This window comes from Cricetulus griseus, chromosome 4 (assembly GCF_003668045.3).
Source record: "Cricetulus griseus strain 17A/GY chromosome 4, alternate assembly CriGri-PICRH-1.0, whole genome shotgun sequence".
NCBI classification, from domain to species: Eukaryota; Metazoa; Chordata; class Mammalia; order Rodentia; family Cricetidae; genus Cricetulus; species Cricetulus griseus.
In genome coordinates this window covers 153,500,971-153,519,104 of record NC_048597.1, presented here as the reverse complement: position 1 = coordinate 153,519,104, position 18,134 = coordinate 153,500,971, and the positions used below count along the sequence as shown (strand labels likewise).

The following is an 18,134-nucleotide window of genomic DNA, read 5'->3' as shown; positions in this document are numbered from 1 at the left end:
AGTGTAATTGTCCATGAATTGGGAGAAGAAAAAAGCAGTTGATTTGAGAGGGATATGAGGGAAGATCTCAAACGATAGTTTGAGATCTATTGTATAATTAAGGAAAAGCTGTGTTTCTGTTTAGGCGATGGGTGGAAAGAATGCTTGGGTAAAGGCTTGCGTCTCCATGGGGGTTTATTCATTAAGCGGAGCAGAATTCCACAGCACACTGAATAAGAGGTTAGTAGAAGGTATGAGAGACAGATGGGCGCAAGTGGGATTGAGTGTATGCCACAGTGGGTGGAGCCTGTGCCTAGGCTGCAGGTGTAGGTATTAGGACTGAAGGAAGGCTACGTATGAGCTGGGCTATGGTTCCTGACCTGAGGTCATCAGGGAAACAGATGGTGATCTAGAGGTTCTCCTTTCCCCTGTATCTGTTGTGTTGTATGGATATCTGTCCATGTTTGTTTTTGCTTTGGTAATTGATGGGGGACGTCCTTGTTTCTGTGTATATGTTTGTCTTATAGGTTGATAAATAAAGCACAGTTGGCTAATAGGAAAGCAAGATAGGTGGGGCTAGGAGGATTCTGGAAAATGTAGTAGAGGGAGAGTCGCCATGTGAGTCTGGGAAAACAGGACGCTTGCCGTCAGCGGCCTCAATAAGATAAGTTGATAAATTATATAGTTTAATAGTTATGGGTGATAATTAAGACTGAACTAGCAGATACAGAAATCCTAGTCATTGGCCAGCAGCATTGTATCTAATATTAATTTCTGTGTGTTATTTTGGGCAACCACATGGCGACGAGGCTCGGGCGGCTGGCAGAAAGACTTATCGTTACAGGTAATGGCTTCTGTGGACACCCCCAACACATGTGTGCATCTGTGCCCACGCATGGATAGAAATAAAACAATCTTTTAAAAAGAAAGAAAATTCACATTGTTTTAAAAATTCGTTAGAGAAACCTCTTTGAAGTGGACACAAGTTTCTCTCTACTTTGATCAAAAGGTGACAGAACAAATGGTCAAGCTTTTCTTTTCTTCGTTCTATTTGCAATTTTGGTAGTATGTGGCCCTGTGACTTCTAAGGATCCAGCGTGCAATTGGAGACTGTATTGTAGAGCAGAAAGAAAATGACTTCAAAATTATATACATTGTAATCTTGATCCCATTCTGTCCAGTTGGACTTGAAGAGGTTCTTCAACTTATCTGCAAATGAAAAAAAAAAAAAGAAAGAAAGAAAGAAAGAAAGAAAGAAAGAAAAGGATGGAGGAGGGAGAGTAAAAAAAAAAGATAATTGACCCTATATGATTGTTCCTAAGATTGGATGAGCAGTATACACAAAGTTCTTAGTACCTTCCTGGAGCCATACAGAGGCATCATTAATGAATTTGCTCGACCCCACCCTCCACTTTCATTTGTGTAGCTCTATTATAGTTTTTTGGGACAGGGAGTGTCAGAGAACTAGTTTACTAAGTGACACACGGGGTGTAGATGTGTCTGTCTAGCAGCTCACCCCCAGCAGTTGGAGGAATGAGTTCCTTGTTTGGCAGGAAAGTTGCCTCTCTATCACCAGCTCCTTTTTCCTGCTGTATATGCTTGTAAAGTCAGGCTTGAATGCTCTAGAAAGGGAAGTCTGCTCAGAGAAAACAAGGTTGTGTTTCTCCATACTTACGTCTATTGAAGTGTGAAATGAGAAGGATGAGACTCATAACAAATCTCAGTTCTACCTGGGCAGTTGACCTGAACGTCCTGGCAGCTTTTGCTGTATACCACTCTCCTCATGGCCCCAGATGGGATGTATATTGAAAACTTACAGTTTATTTTCCCAGTTCCTCACTTTTGGGTAGTCCCTTAGTGAGAAAGTAGAAAACCTGTATTATAACATTTGTCATTTCTTGGTGAAGGCAAGCTTGGAGTAGCTCTAAGTGACATTGTAAATTCTTAAAAGCCTTAAAGAAAACCCCATGTACCACACACCTTGCATATGAGAGCTACACTTGGCAATCACCTTGACTTGTCTTAGACTCAACCAGAAGACACCACTAGGCATGTTTATGAGGGGAATTCCAGAGAGCTTTCACTGAGGTGGGAAGACCCATCCTGAATACAGACAACACTATCACATGGGCTGGGGTCCAGGACTGAATAAAGAGCAGGAAAGAGGAAGCCAGCTGAGCACTGGAACCCTTCTCACTCTGGTTTGTCTCTGTAGATGCCATGGAATGCACTACTTCTTGCTTCTGCTTCCTTGCTTCACCCACTATGATCCCTTCAACCTTGAGCTGAAACACCCCTTCTTTCTTTAAGTCTTCTTTGTCAGATATTTTATCACAAATCGAGGAAAGCAGACAATATACTGCATATACTTTGAGCCTCTCAGAAAAACTGAGAAACATATTTAAATGAACTGAGGAGTAGGGACAGATGGAGCCACACTCCTCTGTTTTCATTCCTGGCTTTGGGTTCTAGGGCAAACACTCCTCATGAAAGGGCTGGATAGATGGCTCAGAGGTTAAGAGTTCTTACTGCTCTTCCAGAGGTCCTGAGTTCATTTCTCAGCACCCACATGCGGTGGATCCAGCTCCAGGGCACCCAATGATCTCTTCTGGCTTCTGAGAGTACTTGCACAAAATTACACACAAACATGTATGCATACACATCAATAAAAATAATAAAAATAAAACTAAAAAATCTCCACACAACCTTGTAAAATGTGTACTGAGGTTTGGAGGCCACAATAAACTGTAGATTCCAGAGGGGAGAAAAGGCCTTCAACACGTTTAAGCTGAAGACAACATAAGAAGGCAAAGAACAAACACCCTTTTCCCTAACGTGTAAATGCAGAAGCTGCTAGCCTGTGACTTGCTTATAACCCAGGGCCATGTTCTCTTCGTTCTGTTTTAGACCCTTGAGCTCATCACTGTAGCCAGGAGGGTAAACAGTAAACTGGAGTGAGAAAATGACCTCCTTGGACTTGTGCTCTGATGGTTTTCAGAAACTGTCACGTGAAGATGGTGATGACTGTATGTTTAGATGGAAGATGGAGGAAGTGGGAGGAGTCAACATTTTAAAGATGTAGACTTAACATTACAGTTGGAAGTAAATTCATCCTTCCTACCCATACCCTCCTTAGCTTGCTGTATACCCATACCCTCCTTAGCTTGCTGTATACCCATACCCTCCTTAGCTTGCTGTATACCCATACCCTCCTTAGCTTGCTGTATACCCATACCCTCCTTAGCTTGCTGTATACCCATACCCTCCTTAGCTTGCTGTATACCCATACCCTCATTAGCTTGCTGTATACCCATACCCTCATTAGCTTGCTGTATACCCATACCCTCCTTAGCTTGCTGTATACCCATACCCTCATTAGCTTGCTGTATACCCATACCCTCCTTAGCTTGCTGTATACCCATACCCTCCTTAGCTTGCTGTATACCCATACCCCCATTAGCTTGCTGTATTTTCTCAGCAAAGAGATAGCATGATGCCCCATGTTCTTCTTTGGGGGGAGGAATTCAGAGAACTACCATCTCAACTCCTACAACTTACAAAGCCAGAGACCTAAGGAACTAGGTGTTAGCTAGGTCCAAGCTGCACAGTGTGATGTCTATACCTAATGCCAACTTGATAGGATCTAAAACTTCCTTAGGGACAAACCTCTGAGCATGTCCAAAAAGGATTTTCTTTTAGACTAGTGGAAACAAGGCAGGACGTGTAACTGCTTGACTGAATACAGACAAGAGAGTGAGCTGAGTACAGCCAGCACTCAGGCTCCCTGCTTCCAGAACACAGATGGAACGTGAACATCTGCTTCATGTGCCTTCCCTGTGATGATGGACTGTAGGCTCAAGGAATGAACCCAGACAAAACCTTCCTCCCTTCCTTAAGTTGCTTTTGTCAGGTGTTTTTGTTTTGTTTTCTGTAGTGAGTGTAGTAACTGTTACAAGAAAGGCAATTGGGACACCTGGTTTGCTGACTTTTGACATTGCAAACACCACAACATTGACATGGACAAGGCTCACAGTGGAGACCTGTGCAATCGAGCTAAAAGGTAAATAAATAAAAATCACTAAATTTTTTTCAGAAATTTCTCATTTATTCCCTGCTCTTGGGTAGCATTCATAGCTATACTGGGATGTATGAAGATGTCAGACTACCTTTGGCGTGCCTGTCCGATGTGTGGATGCTCCTTGACCCCAGTCTTGCCCCTGCTTTTGCTCTTTTGCTTCCAGGTTAGTTTGTGGAGTTGGTGAATGAAATGATCCCACAGAGGCCATGGCAGCACTCGAAGGGTGAACCTTATCTTCTGTCCGTAGACTCTGTTCCCAATCAGGTGGCCTGCTTTGCAGCTTCAGCTCAAGAACACCCATTACTTCACTCCTAGGTCTCAAATGTGCTCCAGTCAGCTAGGTAGTTGGGAAGTTTCAGATCAGTCCCGAGAAGTGTGCAAACTTGTTGGTTATTGTTCTAGGATTCTTTGCTGTGCACAGTCCAGAAAATTCTTCTTCCAAGACTGTTGCAAAAGGGTGGGGGTGGTGGAGGTGGGAGAGTAGGTCATGAATATTTCATCATGGCAAAGCAGGAGCATATTATTTAGATAAACTACTTAATAGCAACACTAGCCCTTCCCTAGATGGGGGAGATTCTGCCTCACCAGCCAGGCTCCAGACTTATGCATGCTTTAATCTTGGTTTCCTTTGAGAAGGAATGTAAGAAGGCTCCCGTCTCTCCATCAAACTGCATCTCTAATTTAAATAGCTGTTAATAAGGGTTAAATCTGCAGGCTGAGCTGGCTCTTCACTTGTTACTTGCAGGGAAAAGGGGGGGAAATCAATGGAGCAGGAAGCCAGAGGGGCGTCCATTTTGAAAAGGCGTAATGAATTACGTTTCCTTAGTAAAGCTGGCAACCTCCAGTCCAGCTCCCACAGCCTGCCTTTCACATACCCAAGCCCTCTGTGACACATCAAATTTAATGAGACTGCACAGATCTCAAATAAAGAAGGGGAGCAGTGTTGCTACTGCTGCCAGGGCACTGCAAGGAGGATCAGAGAGAGCTCTCTGGTTTTAAAAAGAGCCCTTAAAGGTGAAGGATATTTTGGCGTGAGTGGAGGGAGGTCCCCAATTGCAATGGTTCAGGTCCCCTCTGGAGCATTTTAACAACCCAAGTTCAGTGTGAGCTTTGGGATCATAGCATTAGCAAACAGGTCCTCAAACCTCAGAACCACTACAAACCAAGAGGATTGTGGTAGGTAATTAGGAATGTTTTGATTTAAGCTACAAGGCCATTAGAAGCACACAGAGAGAAGCCAGTGGCTGTCATCCACGTGATGAATCATCTTGCTAACCATATTTTCCAAATCAATAAATACACCACTTGTTTGGCCAGTGGGGTTGCACTTAGACAGACAGTAGAGGGAATATCTTGACAAGGAGAGAACCCAGTGTGTTTGTTGTAGGCTTAGGAGACAGTGCACTATCTGGGTACCAAGAGGCTTTGTTTCATGTGTTGTACTTGTTACTAATTCATAAAGCTCTTGTGAGGAAATAGTATAGCCTGGATCTTTAAAATGGACTTGTTTACAATATGAGAAGGGTGGGGGTAAGCTGTGAGTTGACACTGAAATTTAGATTAGAGTTCTGGCCATTCTTGGAGAACAAAAACGATGATGGTGATGGGTGATGGGCCAAACCAAGAAAGTTTCTATCAGGCATGCACATCCCCAGAGAAAAGATGGTCATTTTCTGGTTTCCAGAACTCTAGGTATTATATTCAAAACTCCCTCTACCCTCGTAATCACTGTTAAGATTTTTTCTTTTCAACCTTGTGTCAGAAAAAAAATGGTAAAATAAAATAAAACAAAAGATTGTTGACCTTTACATTACTGTCTATGGTCATTTGCCAGATGTGAGTTATTTAGGGTCCTGACATCATGCCAAGAACCCAGAGTGGGACCAAGCCATAATGGATTTTGATCAGCACTTTGCCATGTCTAACTGTGTGGCCTTGAACACAATAATTAATTATCAATATTTAGCACATAGTAGGGACAGTATTAATGCCCACAGAAATATTGACCTACTTCTGTGTTGTAGATGTGGTTATTGTGAGTTCACAAGCAGGGACCCACAGTGTAGCAATGGGCTCGAGATCATCATGCTACTGAGTAGAGCTGGCCATTCAAATCAGTTCTTCCTGCTACAAGGTCTGAACTCCTAATCATAATTTTCATGTTCCAATTCCTCATCTTTTTAAAAAGAGATTTATTTATTTACTACAAACACAGTGTTCCACCTGCAAGTATCCCTGCAGGCCAGAAAAGGGCATCAGATATCATTGCAGATGGTTGTAAACCACCATGTGGTTGCTGGGAATTGAACTCAGAAACTCTGGAAGATCAGACAGTGCTCTTAACCCCTGAGCCATCTCTCCAACCCCAATCATCATCTTTTTAAGGAGCTTTCTTTGGGGCTAAAGAGAGGGCTCAGTGGTTAAAGAACACTTGCTTCTCTTTCAGAGGGTTGGAGTTTGGTTCTTAGCATCTGTACTGGGTGGTCCACTACCATCTGTAATTTTAGCTCCAGGGGCTTTGATACCCTCTTCTGGTGTCTGATGGTACCTGCACACATGTGTACATATACATACAAATATACACATAGACACATAAATAGAAACAAAGAATCTAAAAACATAAAGACACAAGTAATGATTCTTTGCACTTCAGTGAAATGAAGTCAATCACAGTTGTTGAAGTAGGAACTTTTATTCTGCCTTCCTCCCTGCTTTACTGCACTCTGCTTCTCAGTGGCCAGTTTTTCAACCTCATCTTTTAGTCTGTTTGTTAGGTTTGTATTAGAGTCCCTGGTTCTGCTTCATTCTCTATTCATATCGTCTCCTCTTCAAAGCCATTGCATCTTTTCCTCAAGACTCCATTTTGAGAGCTACTTTGGTCATTGTCCTCTACCCATTGATTGGGGACAAAAGGAAGCTGACCAATGAGAGGGCTGGGTGCAGACCCAGGACTTCTAATTGGGAATAAAAGGGAACTAAGCTATTGTGTAGGTCTACATCACTCACTTCGCATCTCAAATGTTGCTTCTTTGGAGCACAGAGGCTCTGAAAGAAAAGCAGTTCAAAGGAAGCATGGCAAATAGAGTTCATATGGGTGGGTGTACAGGAAAGGGCTCTAGAGGATGGGTGGTGAAGCCAGCACACACAACAGTTTACCAGGATAACCTTGTTACCAGAGTGTTTTAAGGGAGACCTAACAATGATCTTAGGTCTTTGCAGACAACATCTTATTTTTTTTTCCTCTTGGGAATTAACATGGGTTCTTTATCTAGAAAAGTTCCCGGAAGTCCTGCCAAGGGGATGAAGTCAGCTCTTGTATCCATTCAACCTCTCTGGCTCTCTGTGTTGGCTCATAGTCTGGTTTCATCTTAGGTTGATAAAGTGGAGACAACTCACCCTCTGAGCTTGCAATTTGCTTATTTAAAATCAGGTTTGCTTTGTGCCTTGGGTGCTGCATCACGTTTTTCTGCTGGTTCCCACCGCTTTGTCTTAAAGATTCAGAAGTGATAGAACATGTCTCCTGTGCTCTGACTCTTGCAGCTAGTTGCATTTTATCTTCATTGCCAGCTTGACAGGATTTAGGAGCACCAGGCAAACACAGATCTGGGTTTGTTTTTTAGGGTATTCCCAGAACAGTCTAACAAGAGAGGGAAGGCTTGCCCTAGATGTGGACAGCATCATCTCATGAGCTGGGTTCCTGAACTGCACAAAAAGAAAAATGTAAACAGTGACCCAGATTCATCTCTTTTTTGCTTCCTGACTGTGGTGTTGTGCATCTAACAGTGTCCTTGATAGGGTTGACTGTATGCCTTCTGACTTTAGAATAAACCTCTTCACCATTAAGTTACTTTTTGTCAGGTATTTTGCCACACAAAGAGAAAACTAAGGAATATACTATAAAACATAGTAACCAGCATTATGCACATAAAGTATTTCCAAAGAGGAGCCTTCCTTGGTATAACTGGTGTTCCTAGAGATGCCCTTCACTTGCATACTGATCTTTCCGGTTTCAGCATTCAGATCTTGCAGTCAACAGTCTGATGGTGAATGGAAGCTGACTTCATTAGCTTGAGACTCTAATGCTCTGTGTTAAGGGTAAGACCAAAGCAGTCAGTCATAGTGGATTGCAGGAGGAGCCCTTGTATATTTACAGTTTGGTGTGGAACTGCTTCAGAGGTACCGTTAGAGATACACAGAAATCTGAGATGCCCTTCAGCAATACCCTAGCAGTTATCAGCAAATATGTACCACATGAAATCCACAACAGCAGCATCACCACTCAACTTCAGAGTGTCTGGCTGACCCCGGATTTTCTCTAGTTATTGGGCTGGTGAGTTTTCATCAGATTGACACTGCTAGAATCACCTGGGAAGAGGGAGCCCCAGCTGAGGAATTACCTCCATCAGATTAGCCTGTGGTTGTATCTATTTGTGGGTCGTTTTCTTGATTATGATTGATGTGTGGGTGGTGTCACCCCTAGGCAGGTAGGTGATCCTCGGTTGTATAAGAAATCAAGATGAGCAAGACTTGGTAAACAAACCAGTCAGCAGCATTCATCTATGGTCTCTGCTTCGTTTCTGACTTTGAATTTTTCCCCTGACTTCCCTTAGAGATGGATTGTGGCCTGGGCATCATGAGATGAAATAAACCCTTTCTTCTCCAAGTTGCTTTCCGTGAGTGTTTTTATAACAGTAATAGAAGCAAACTAATTTGTGTCAGTGTAACTACTAACATAGAACCAGTGCACTGTGGCCTAGAAAAATAGAACAGCCAGCATTTCTTCATCTTGGTGGCTTCTGCACAGGTACCACACTCATCACACACCTCCTTTCTCATACTCAGAGAGTATGAGTATTATTTGGGCCCCAGATAGAGGATGACATTCAGAGAGTACCCTAGCTGTTCACATGGACTGTGTCTCCCTCAAGACCTTGCCTCGACTATTACAAGTGAGGTAACAAGTGTGCTTTTTTACATATATGAATATTTTTCACAAATTCAACTCATGAGAAATCACAGAATCAATTTGTTCATTGTCTAGCTCTTTTGCTGTATTGTTTGGTTGCCTTGTATGATGAACTCCTTGTTGATCTTGTGGATTTCCAGAGCTCTTCCACAAAAGGGGGGGGATTTCATGGAATTTGTTTGCACCTAGCTTGTCACATTTGTCCTTCATATATACTCCTAGTCATGATATAATTGTAGTTGCTGAATACTCTTTTCGAATCAGGCACTGAACTAACAGGCTTAAGCCACACTATCCTCCCAATAACCCGAAAAATGAATGCTGCCCGGGCTAACAGTTTCCAGTAGATTGTCCATGTTTGTTAGAACCTTGAAAGAATGAAGAACATTACCTTCCCCACCTGTCTGTCTACTACACAGCATATATTCCCAGCTCTGCAGACAGTGGACACTTGATTACCAGTGGAGAATTTCCTTTTGAATTCAGAGAATCAATACTCCCAGCTTTGGTACTGGCACAAAAATAGACATGGGCTTGGGTCTATCTCTAGTCTTCTACATGTCGAAAACTCTGATATTAACCCACACACCCACGAACACCTGATTTTTAACAAACAATCCAAATTTATATGCTGGAACAAAGAGAGCATCTTCAACAAATGGTGCTGGCATAACTGGATGCAGACATGTAGAAGACTAGAGATAGACCCAAGCCCATCGCCATGCACAAAACTTAAGTCAAAATGGATCAAAGACCTCAACATAAACCCAGCCACACTGAACCTACTAGAAGATAAAGTGGGAAATACCCTTGAATTAGTTGGTACAGGAGACCGCTTCTTGAACATTACACCAGTAGCACAGACACTGAGATCAACAATTGATAAATGGGACCTCCTGAGACTGAGAAGCTTCTGTAAGGCAAACGACACAGTCAGCAAGACTGGGAAAAGATATTCACCAACCCCACATCTGACAGAGGGCTGATCTCCAAAATATACAAAGAACTCAAGAAGCTAGTCTCCAAAACACCAAACAATCCAATTAAAAATTGGGGTACAGAACTAAATAGACAATTCTCAATAGAGGAATCTAAAATGGCTGAAAGACACATAAGAAAGTGTTCAACATCCTTAGCCACCAGGGAAATGCAAATCAAAACAACTCTGAGATACCATCTTACTCCTGTCAGAATGGCCAAAATCAAAAACACCAATGACAGTTTATGCTGGAGAGGATGTGGAGAAAGGGGAACACTTCTCCACTGCTGGTGGGAGTGCCAACTTGTACAGCCACTTTGGAAATCAGTATGGCGACTCCTCAAAAAAATGGGAATCAGTCTACCATAAGATCCAGCAATTCCACTCTTAGGCATATACCCAAAAGAAGCACACTAATACAACACAGACATCTGTTCAACGGTGTTCATAGCAGCACTATTTGTAATAGCCAGAAACTGGAAGCAGCCCAGATGCCCCTCAACTGAAGAATGGATAGAGAAAATGTGGTACATTTACACAATGGAGTACTACTAAGTGGGGCGGGGTGGGGACAATGGAGTCTTGAAATTTGCAGGAAAATGGATGGAACTAGAAGAAACCATTCTGAGCCAGGTAACCCAATCACAAAAAGACAAACATGATATGTACTCACTCATATGTGGATTTTAGACTTAGAGTAAAGGATTACCAGCCTACAATCCACACTGCCAGAGAAGCTAGTAAACAAGGAGAACCCTAAGAGAGACATATATGGTCCCCTGGAGAAGGAGAAAGGGACAAGATCTCCTGAGCAAATTGAGAGCATGGGAAGAGGGGGAGGGAGCTAGGAAAATGAGAAGGGAAGAAGAGGAAGGATGCAGAGTTCATGAGGGAGCAGAAAGTTTGAGTCAGGGGAAGAATAGAAGAAAGGGTATGTGATAGGTAGGGTTTTAGTTGTGAGGGTTGGTAGGGGAGGATGGGAGGGAGAAGGGAACTGGGATTGGCATGTAAAACAATTTTGTTTCTAATTCAAATAAAAAAATCTGAAAAGAAAAAAAAATACTCCCAGCTTAGACAGTGATGGTGATTGCAAGAAGCCAACAGTGAAGTAAGTCTGCAGTGTTCCACTTCTGATCTCAGTGCCACGACTGGACCAACAGCTATTTTTATGAATGAAAGACACAAATTTTATGATTTCTCAATGAGTTGGATTTGTGAAAATATTCATATATGTAAAAAGCATACTTGTTGCCTCACGTAATAATCAAGGCTGGGTCTTGAGGGAGACACAGTTCATGTGGACACCTAGGGTACTCTCCAAGTGTCTTCCATCATAACAGTCATCACTATAATTGTGGCTCTTGACAAGCCCACTGGACTCTCCAGGAGGTAAGTGCTAGAGTGCTTAAAATGTAGAGGCAAAGCTAAGAAATGCACCCACACTGAAAAAAATAACACCAGTGGTACTTGGCAGTCAACCAAACAGCTTGACTATGATATACATGGCCAGGAGAAGAAGGTCTCCAGAATGACATTCATAAAGGCACCAGAAGGTGACTGGACAATAAGCCCTTTTTGATCCTGAAAGGTAATACTTGAAGTTTTATGCTAAAGACTGGGACAACAGTAGGGACAGGGATTCTATTTCCGCTCTCTGAAGAGTCAAGAAGAACTAGGGAGAGAATTCTGTTCTCTGGGTGGAATTGGCTGAACCATTACCCCATGGCACCTCTCCACATCTTGTCACCCTTTGTTAGCTCCTTCTTGGTGATGGCATGTCCCTGAACAAGCTCCAGGGGCTCCTACTTGGTTTTCTCACAACCTCCTGAGAAAGTAAAAGAAAGAAGACAGGGTCTTGGCTTGTAGGTCAGTGGTAGAGCACTTGCCTAGCATGTGTGAGGTCCTGTGTTCAATACCCAATACTGAAAGAAAAAAAGGAAGAACTAAGTCAGGCAGGCAGGCAGGCAGGCAGACAAGCAGAAATGATTGGGGTGGGTGGGAAGTAGAGAGCAGGAGGAAGGGATCTGAAGCCAGGCAGTAAGGCACTTGAGTGACATGGAGCACAAACCAGAGAGAGGGAAGTTGAAGGCTCACAGTCTAAGAAGAGAATATTGACCAGAAGCTAGAACAATGGTGAAGCCAAGGACAACTGGCTAGGTGTCCTCTGGGGGAAGCAGGACTGAATTCAGGCATTTCAATCTGCAGCTCTGGGTGAACTCAAAGAAATCAGTGCAAACTGGCTGTGGTGCAGATCAGTGCTGTGTATCAGCAGCTCCTCCACCCCATCCCCACCCCTGTTCCCCTGGGTCTCACCTGACCCTTCTCCAAGCAGGGCAGCGAAGGAATGTAGATGGAATCTGCTAAGGCTGGGGCTCTTCCAGGGGAAACAGAATACAGAGCTGTGCAGGAAAGGGCCGGAGAAAAGCGTGGGGAGACACAGGACAGCAAAGCAAGGAAACATTAACCATTATGGTTCTGGGGTCTGGACCTGGCCCTCTAACTCAGAATGGTTTTGTTGTGTTCCCTTGGAGTTCATCTCCTTTCCTACACCATACAATTCCTCCTTTTAGGGGTTGGAGAGATGACTCAGCAGTTAAGAGCACTGGCTGCTCTTCCAAAGGACTTGGGTTCAATTTCCAGCACCCACATCGAAGCTCATAACTGTCCGAAACTCCAGTTCCAGGGGGTCTGATACCTTCACACCAATGCACATAAAATAAAGTTAAATAAATTATAAAAAATAAGCAAAAAACCCCAGTTCCTCCCTTTAATTAAATATGTTCTCTGCATCTCTCAGGTAGGGTATGTTGTGAACAGGGGAAGAACTGCCTGGTGCCTAAGGAGTAACTCAGGACTCGACCACTCTTGGTTGGCATTATCTTGGAATAATTCCAGATCCCAAAAGGTGAGATTCATCTTGGAGAGTACATGACTTTACCAGAGACGGTCCTTTATCTTTCTCATCCCTCCCACCTAGGTCTCCCTTTTGAAAAGGTGAATCTCAGGGAAGATAATTTCAAAGATTTTTTTTTTCCTACAAAGAATTAGAGAAGTGGCCTTACCCTTAAATAATCCAGCAAAAGGAAGATTGTATCATGACATGGTAGTCAGTCATGACTGGAAAGATTGCTTAACTAATAAAGTGATCAATAGTGAAGCACAAGGACCCAAGTTCTGATCCTCCACATTCATGTCGAAAAGCCTGGTGCATGCTTGTAATCCTAGCACTGAGGAGGTAGAGACAGGAGGGCCCCTCGGGTTTGCTGGCCTCTCAGCCTAGGCCAATCAGTGTCTACCAGGTTCATTAAGAGACCCTACCTCACAAAAGGATGCACACAGACAGACAGAGAGAGAGAGAGAGAGAGAGAGAGAGAGAGAGAGAGAGAGAGAGAGAGAGGGAGGGAGGGAGGGAGGGAGGGAGGGAGGGAGGGAGGGAGGGAGAGAGAGAGAGAGAGAGAGAGAGAGAGAGAGAGAGAGAGAGAGAACAAGAAATGAGAAGCAAGAGTGTTGCTATATCCCTGTAATCCTAGCCGTCCTGGTGGAAACAGGCAGATCTTAAATTAGGGAGTTTAGTATCATCCTGGATCACATGGTAAGCTCATGGCTAGCCTTGTCTACATGAAATGCTGTCTCAGCAAAACAAAACAAGGGGGAGACTAGGAAACAAGAGTGGGGGTTCAAAGGGTAAATATCAAAGAGAGAAAAGGAGGAGAAGTGGAAAGACTGGAATGGAAGGAAGATTGGGGCATAGGTACATGTTGGTGAGAACAACTTAAATGAAAAGATCTAGCATGGAGTGCAGTTTTCACCATGACTTCTAACTTGGTTATTATCTTGAACTCTATCAGTTTACCTAATGAAAGCTGTTTCCATGAGGAAAAGCCCTTTAATTCCTTTCTTCTCTTATATGGTCTAGAACTATGCATTTAGGACATACATTGCTGATATTGGAAACACCCTGAGGCATACCTTATGTATGCACGCATAAGACTACAGGTGCACTTGCAGTCTTGGGTAATTTTGTCTGCATATTTCTGAACCCACAAATGGTTACACCACACAAGCATAAATGAGTGCACCAGATAAAACATGACCAGACCTCCCCAGGGAAAATGGCACTACAGTATTCTAACTTGCCCTACAGTGCTGCATGAAGATGCAAGAGAGGAAAAAATGTGGGAGAAAATCTCCCACTCATGGTGTGAGCACCTGCCATGTGGAATGGAGCAGGCCAGGAACCCTTCTCTGTTTAATCTTACAATTCGTTTAGTTTAATCCCTGCTTTTAGAATAGTGTTTCAACATACTGTGCAATTGAGACAATCCCTTCTGGTAAAGTGTCTTAGAGAGAGGCCATTTCTATTTGAAAAGCCAGCTGTGAGGAGCTGGAAGGCACACAGCTGCAGCCAGCTGGGCGGCTGGTACTGAGACAGGATCCTGGGAGAAGTAAGCTTCAGTTTGCAGGGCCTGAGGCTGTCTGTGAGGAGATGGGTCAGCACAGAGGCTTCCATGCTTAGTTGGCCAGGGTTTCCGTCTTCTCTGTCCCTGGATGGAACTCAACCGAGAGATACCGGAAGAACACTTGAGGGTCAGAGCAGTATAACCCTTTTTTATAATTCACACATGAACACAGATACATAATACAGACAGACAAACACAACTACACATACAGAAAGAGACAGATGCACAAATATAAACACACACACACACACACACACACACACACACACACACACACACACACACACACCCTTAACTCCCTCTGATTTGGAGAGTACACTTTCTTATAACCTAGCATTTGCCTACCACTTAGGAACTCCAGCAGGAAAAGATTATAATGCATTACAGCCAAGGCAGTTTGCAAGAGAGCATTTGACAGCTAAAGGTAGCCCTTGTCCCTATGGCTAGTAAAATGTTTACTCTAAGCACCCCTAAATTGCACATACGGGTTAACTAGATGAAAGCAGTGTCTTTTTGAAAACAAGATTTTTTCCCTCTTGGGAACCCCCTCATCCTAACTCTAAAGGACAGCACAACACAAACTGTTTCTCATGGTGAAACTCCCAGCCTTCGCTTTGGACTCCTGTTGCCACTGGAGAGTTCCTCACTTTCCAGTCTACCCTGACTGTGCCTTGGGTGTACAGCCTCCTCGTGTCATTTAGGATGTGTCTAGAGAAGCTTTACTACTTGTCATGCTCATCATGTAAATGTGACCGTGCTGGAGTCAGCAAACAACGTCAGTTACAGGGTGAAGGGACTCGGGCCAGAGACCAGAAATGCATTTGGGAGTCAGGGGCCTGAAGGAGTAGCAGAGAGTAAAATGGAAGGCTTGTAAGTTGTAAGATGAGAGACATACAGGAGGGCTCCACTGTAAGACAAAAAGCAAGACTAAGAACACCTCTTCTGAGTGTCTGTCTTCTGTGGTGAGGGAAATGGCCTGCCACCTAAAAAGCAGGGAATGCTAATGCCTCCTATTTGTGTAATATGTGCAGCTTGTAACCTTGCCTCATAAATCTCAACTTCACAAAGTGTATCAGTCACTTACCTTGTTGCTGTGACTAAGTGCAACTTAAAGACCTAAAGTTCCAGAGGGCATAGTCCATCATGGTGGGGACTTGCTGGATCTGTGGCAGTAGGAAAATGCAATGTGTCCACATGGTATGAGTCTGGAAGCAAAGAAAAACAGGCTGGAACCAAAGGTGGGTAAAACCTTCAAGCCAGTCAGAAGTGATCTACTTCTAGCAGCCAGGCCCCACCTAAAGAGAAATTTAAAAAAATTCTATTATGTGTATTTGTGTGTGTGTGTGTGTGTGTGCGAGAGAGAGAGAGAGAGAGAGAGAGAGAGAGAGAGAGAGAGAGAGAGAGAGAGAGAGAGAGAGAGAGAGGAGAGGGAGAGGGAGAGGGAGAGGGAGAGGGAGAGAGAGAGGAGGTCAGAGAATAACTTGCAGGAATCAGCTCGTTCCTACCTATGAGACCCGGGGATTGAACTCAGGTCATCAGGCTTTGTGGCCAGCTACTTAATCTGCTGGCCATCTTTCTGGCCTGCCTTTCCTGTTTTTGGTGATCACATGCTGGTGACCTTATTTGTTCTGATCTTCTAAACTGCGGATTGTATCCTATTATGTTTTTTTTCATAGGTGAGGCCATCTTTGACCATGTGAAACTTATTGAAGGTCATGTGAGCAATGCTGGTATTGATGTGCCAGTTAAATATTTGTTTAGGTGGGAGTTCAGGAGAAGGGTGCTCTCATTTCTATGCAAAATAGTTCTGTGACTTGCTAGGTATAGTGGCATGCACCTGTACTACCAGCACCAAGGAGGCTAAGGCAGATAGATCTCTTGTTCAAGGCCATCTTGGATTCTACAGGACACCCTGTCTCAAGACTAAGTGCAACTTAAAGACCTAAAGTTCCAGAGGGCATAGTCTATCATGGTGGGGACTAAAAACACATTATCTTGTTTTTAGGAAAACAGATAGAATTAGAAATAATTATGTTAAGTTAAGCAAGCCAGAATAAGAATGACAAATCTCTCATATGTGGATCCTAGAACACACATACACACACACACACACACACACACACACACACACACACACACACACACACCATGAAAGTAGAATGGGGAATGGGGACCATGTGGGGAAATGAAGGGAACTAGTGAGAGGAAAGTGGGGAGAAAAAGGGGGTATGGAGATGAATGTGGTCAAACTCTCTGATACACATGTGTGAAATGTCTACATACAATAGATATATGCTAAGTAATAAAATAACAACAACCCCCTAGACAAGCAAACTAGCTCTACAGAGCACATTTGGGTCTCCTGAGTTGTACTTCTGTCACCATCTTTCAAATGCTTTTGGAAAGGAAAGATAGGCATGTTGAAAAGCACCTAAGTACTGTGGGAAGGCAACCTATTGACAGGCACCACGACCACCCATGGATCCATGTCTTTATTGGATTTTAAAATAAGCTTTTGATTTTTGACAGGAGTGTTTACTTATTACCCTGATGGTTGCGAGGGAGAGCCATGGGCTGGGAGATGCTATAGTTTGAATATGTTCACCACAATTTCTTGTGTTAGCAACATAATCATCAACACAACATGTTAAGGGACTCATTCAGGACATTTGCTGAGATACAGACAGACTAAATGCCCTTGACTGTAGGAATGGGCAGGGCTGCATCCACAGGGATCATCAGGACAGCGGCAGGAATGATGGACATGGAAGTTTCCAGTAACCAGCTTTGGTGGGGCAATGAACACTTTGCCTGCTACTAAACGAGGTGATTTCTGAATTTCACCCCTTCCTCCTGAAAAAAACCTCACTGTTTTAAGAAATAGAAAGCCTGTTTAATCCACTGCAATGCTATGGATGGGCTGTTAATTGCCACCAAGTTTTGTTCTGAATTCAGTTTAAAAGGTCCATTTGCCAGACTCATAGTTTACGCAAGCTCACAGCTACAACAAATCTTGATGCCAATGGAAAGAATTCTGGGATTTCATTCCAGTTGTTATCTGCCAAACAGACTGTCTTTACAAATCATTTCACTTCCTTTGGCCTTCAATTTCTTTCATTTCAATGAAAACAAGCAAACAAATAAACTGTAAATTGGTGTGGTGGCACAGGCCACATGTCCAAGCCTGAACTATTCTGGTGGTTTGAATAAGAATTACCCCCACATAGGCTAATATATTTGAATGCTTGGTCTCCATTTGGAACTGCTTGGGAAGAATTAGGAGGTGTGATCTTGTTGGAAGAGGTGTGTCACTGGGAAGACTTTGAGTTTTCAAAAGCCCACACCATTCCCAGTTAGTTCTCTTTGTCTCCTCCTTCTGTGGATCAGATGGAAGCTCTCAGCCATGGTTTTATCTTCTGCCTACCTGCTTCCATGCTTCCTGCCATGGTGATCACGGAATCTAATCTTCTGAAACTTGAGTTCCAAATTAAACCCCTTCTTTTAGAAATGTTCTTGGTCATGGTGTTTTCCATCTCCTTAAAAAGTTCTGTGAGCATTCCTTAGCAATCCATTGCTAAATTCTGTATGTTTTAGATTTTTTGTGGATCATCTTATCTCTGCATGGAGCTAGGGTTTCCTTATGTATAAGCTGGAGATGTGAATTTGTTGGTT

At 43.3% G+C, this 18,134-nt stretch overlaps 1 long non-coding RNA gene across 14 annotated transcripts in view; it reads left to right on the top strand.

The window, feature by feature from the left end:
• Nucleotides 1–18,134, top strand: part of LOC103162770 — a 163,133-nt gene that overhangs the window by 90,419 nt on the left and 54,580 nt on the right. For 6 of the 14 annotated variants that reach the window (XR_004769601.1, XR_004769602.1, XR_004769600.1 and 3 more), the window contains 2 exons: nucleotides 3,914–4,039; nucleotides 12,800–12,907. The exons of 6 other annotated variants lie outside the window; for them this stretch is intronic. This is a non-coding gene — a long non-coding RNA (uncharacterized LOC103162770). Of the gene's footprint in view, nucleotides 1–3,913; nucleotides 4,040–8,667; nucleotides 8,731–12,799; nucleotides 12,908–18,134 lie in introns of all 14 variants that reach the window. 2 more of the 14 variants (XR_004769596.1, XR_003484695.2) reach the window with 2 other exon arrangements.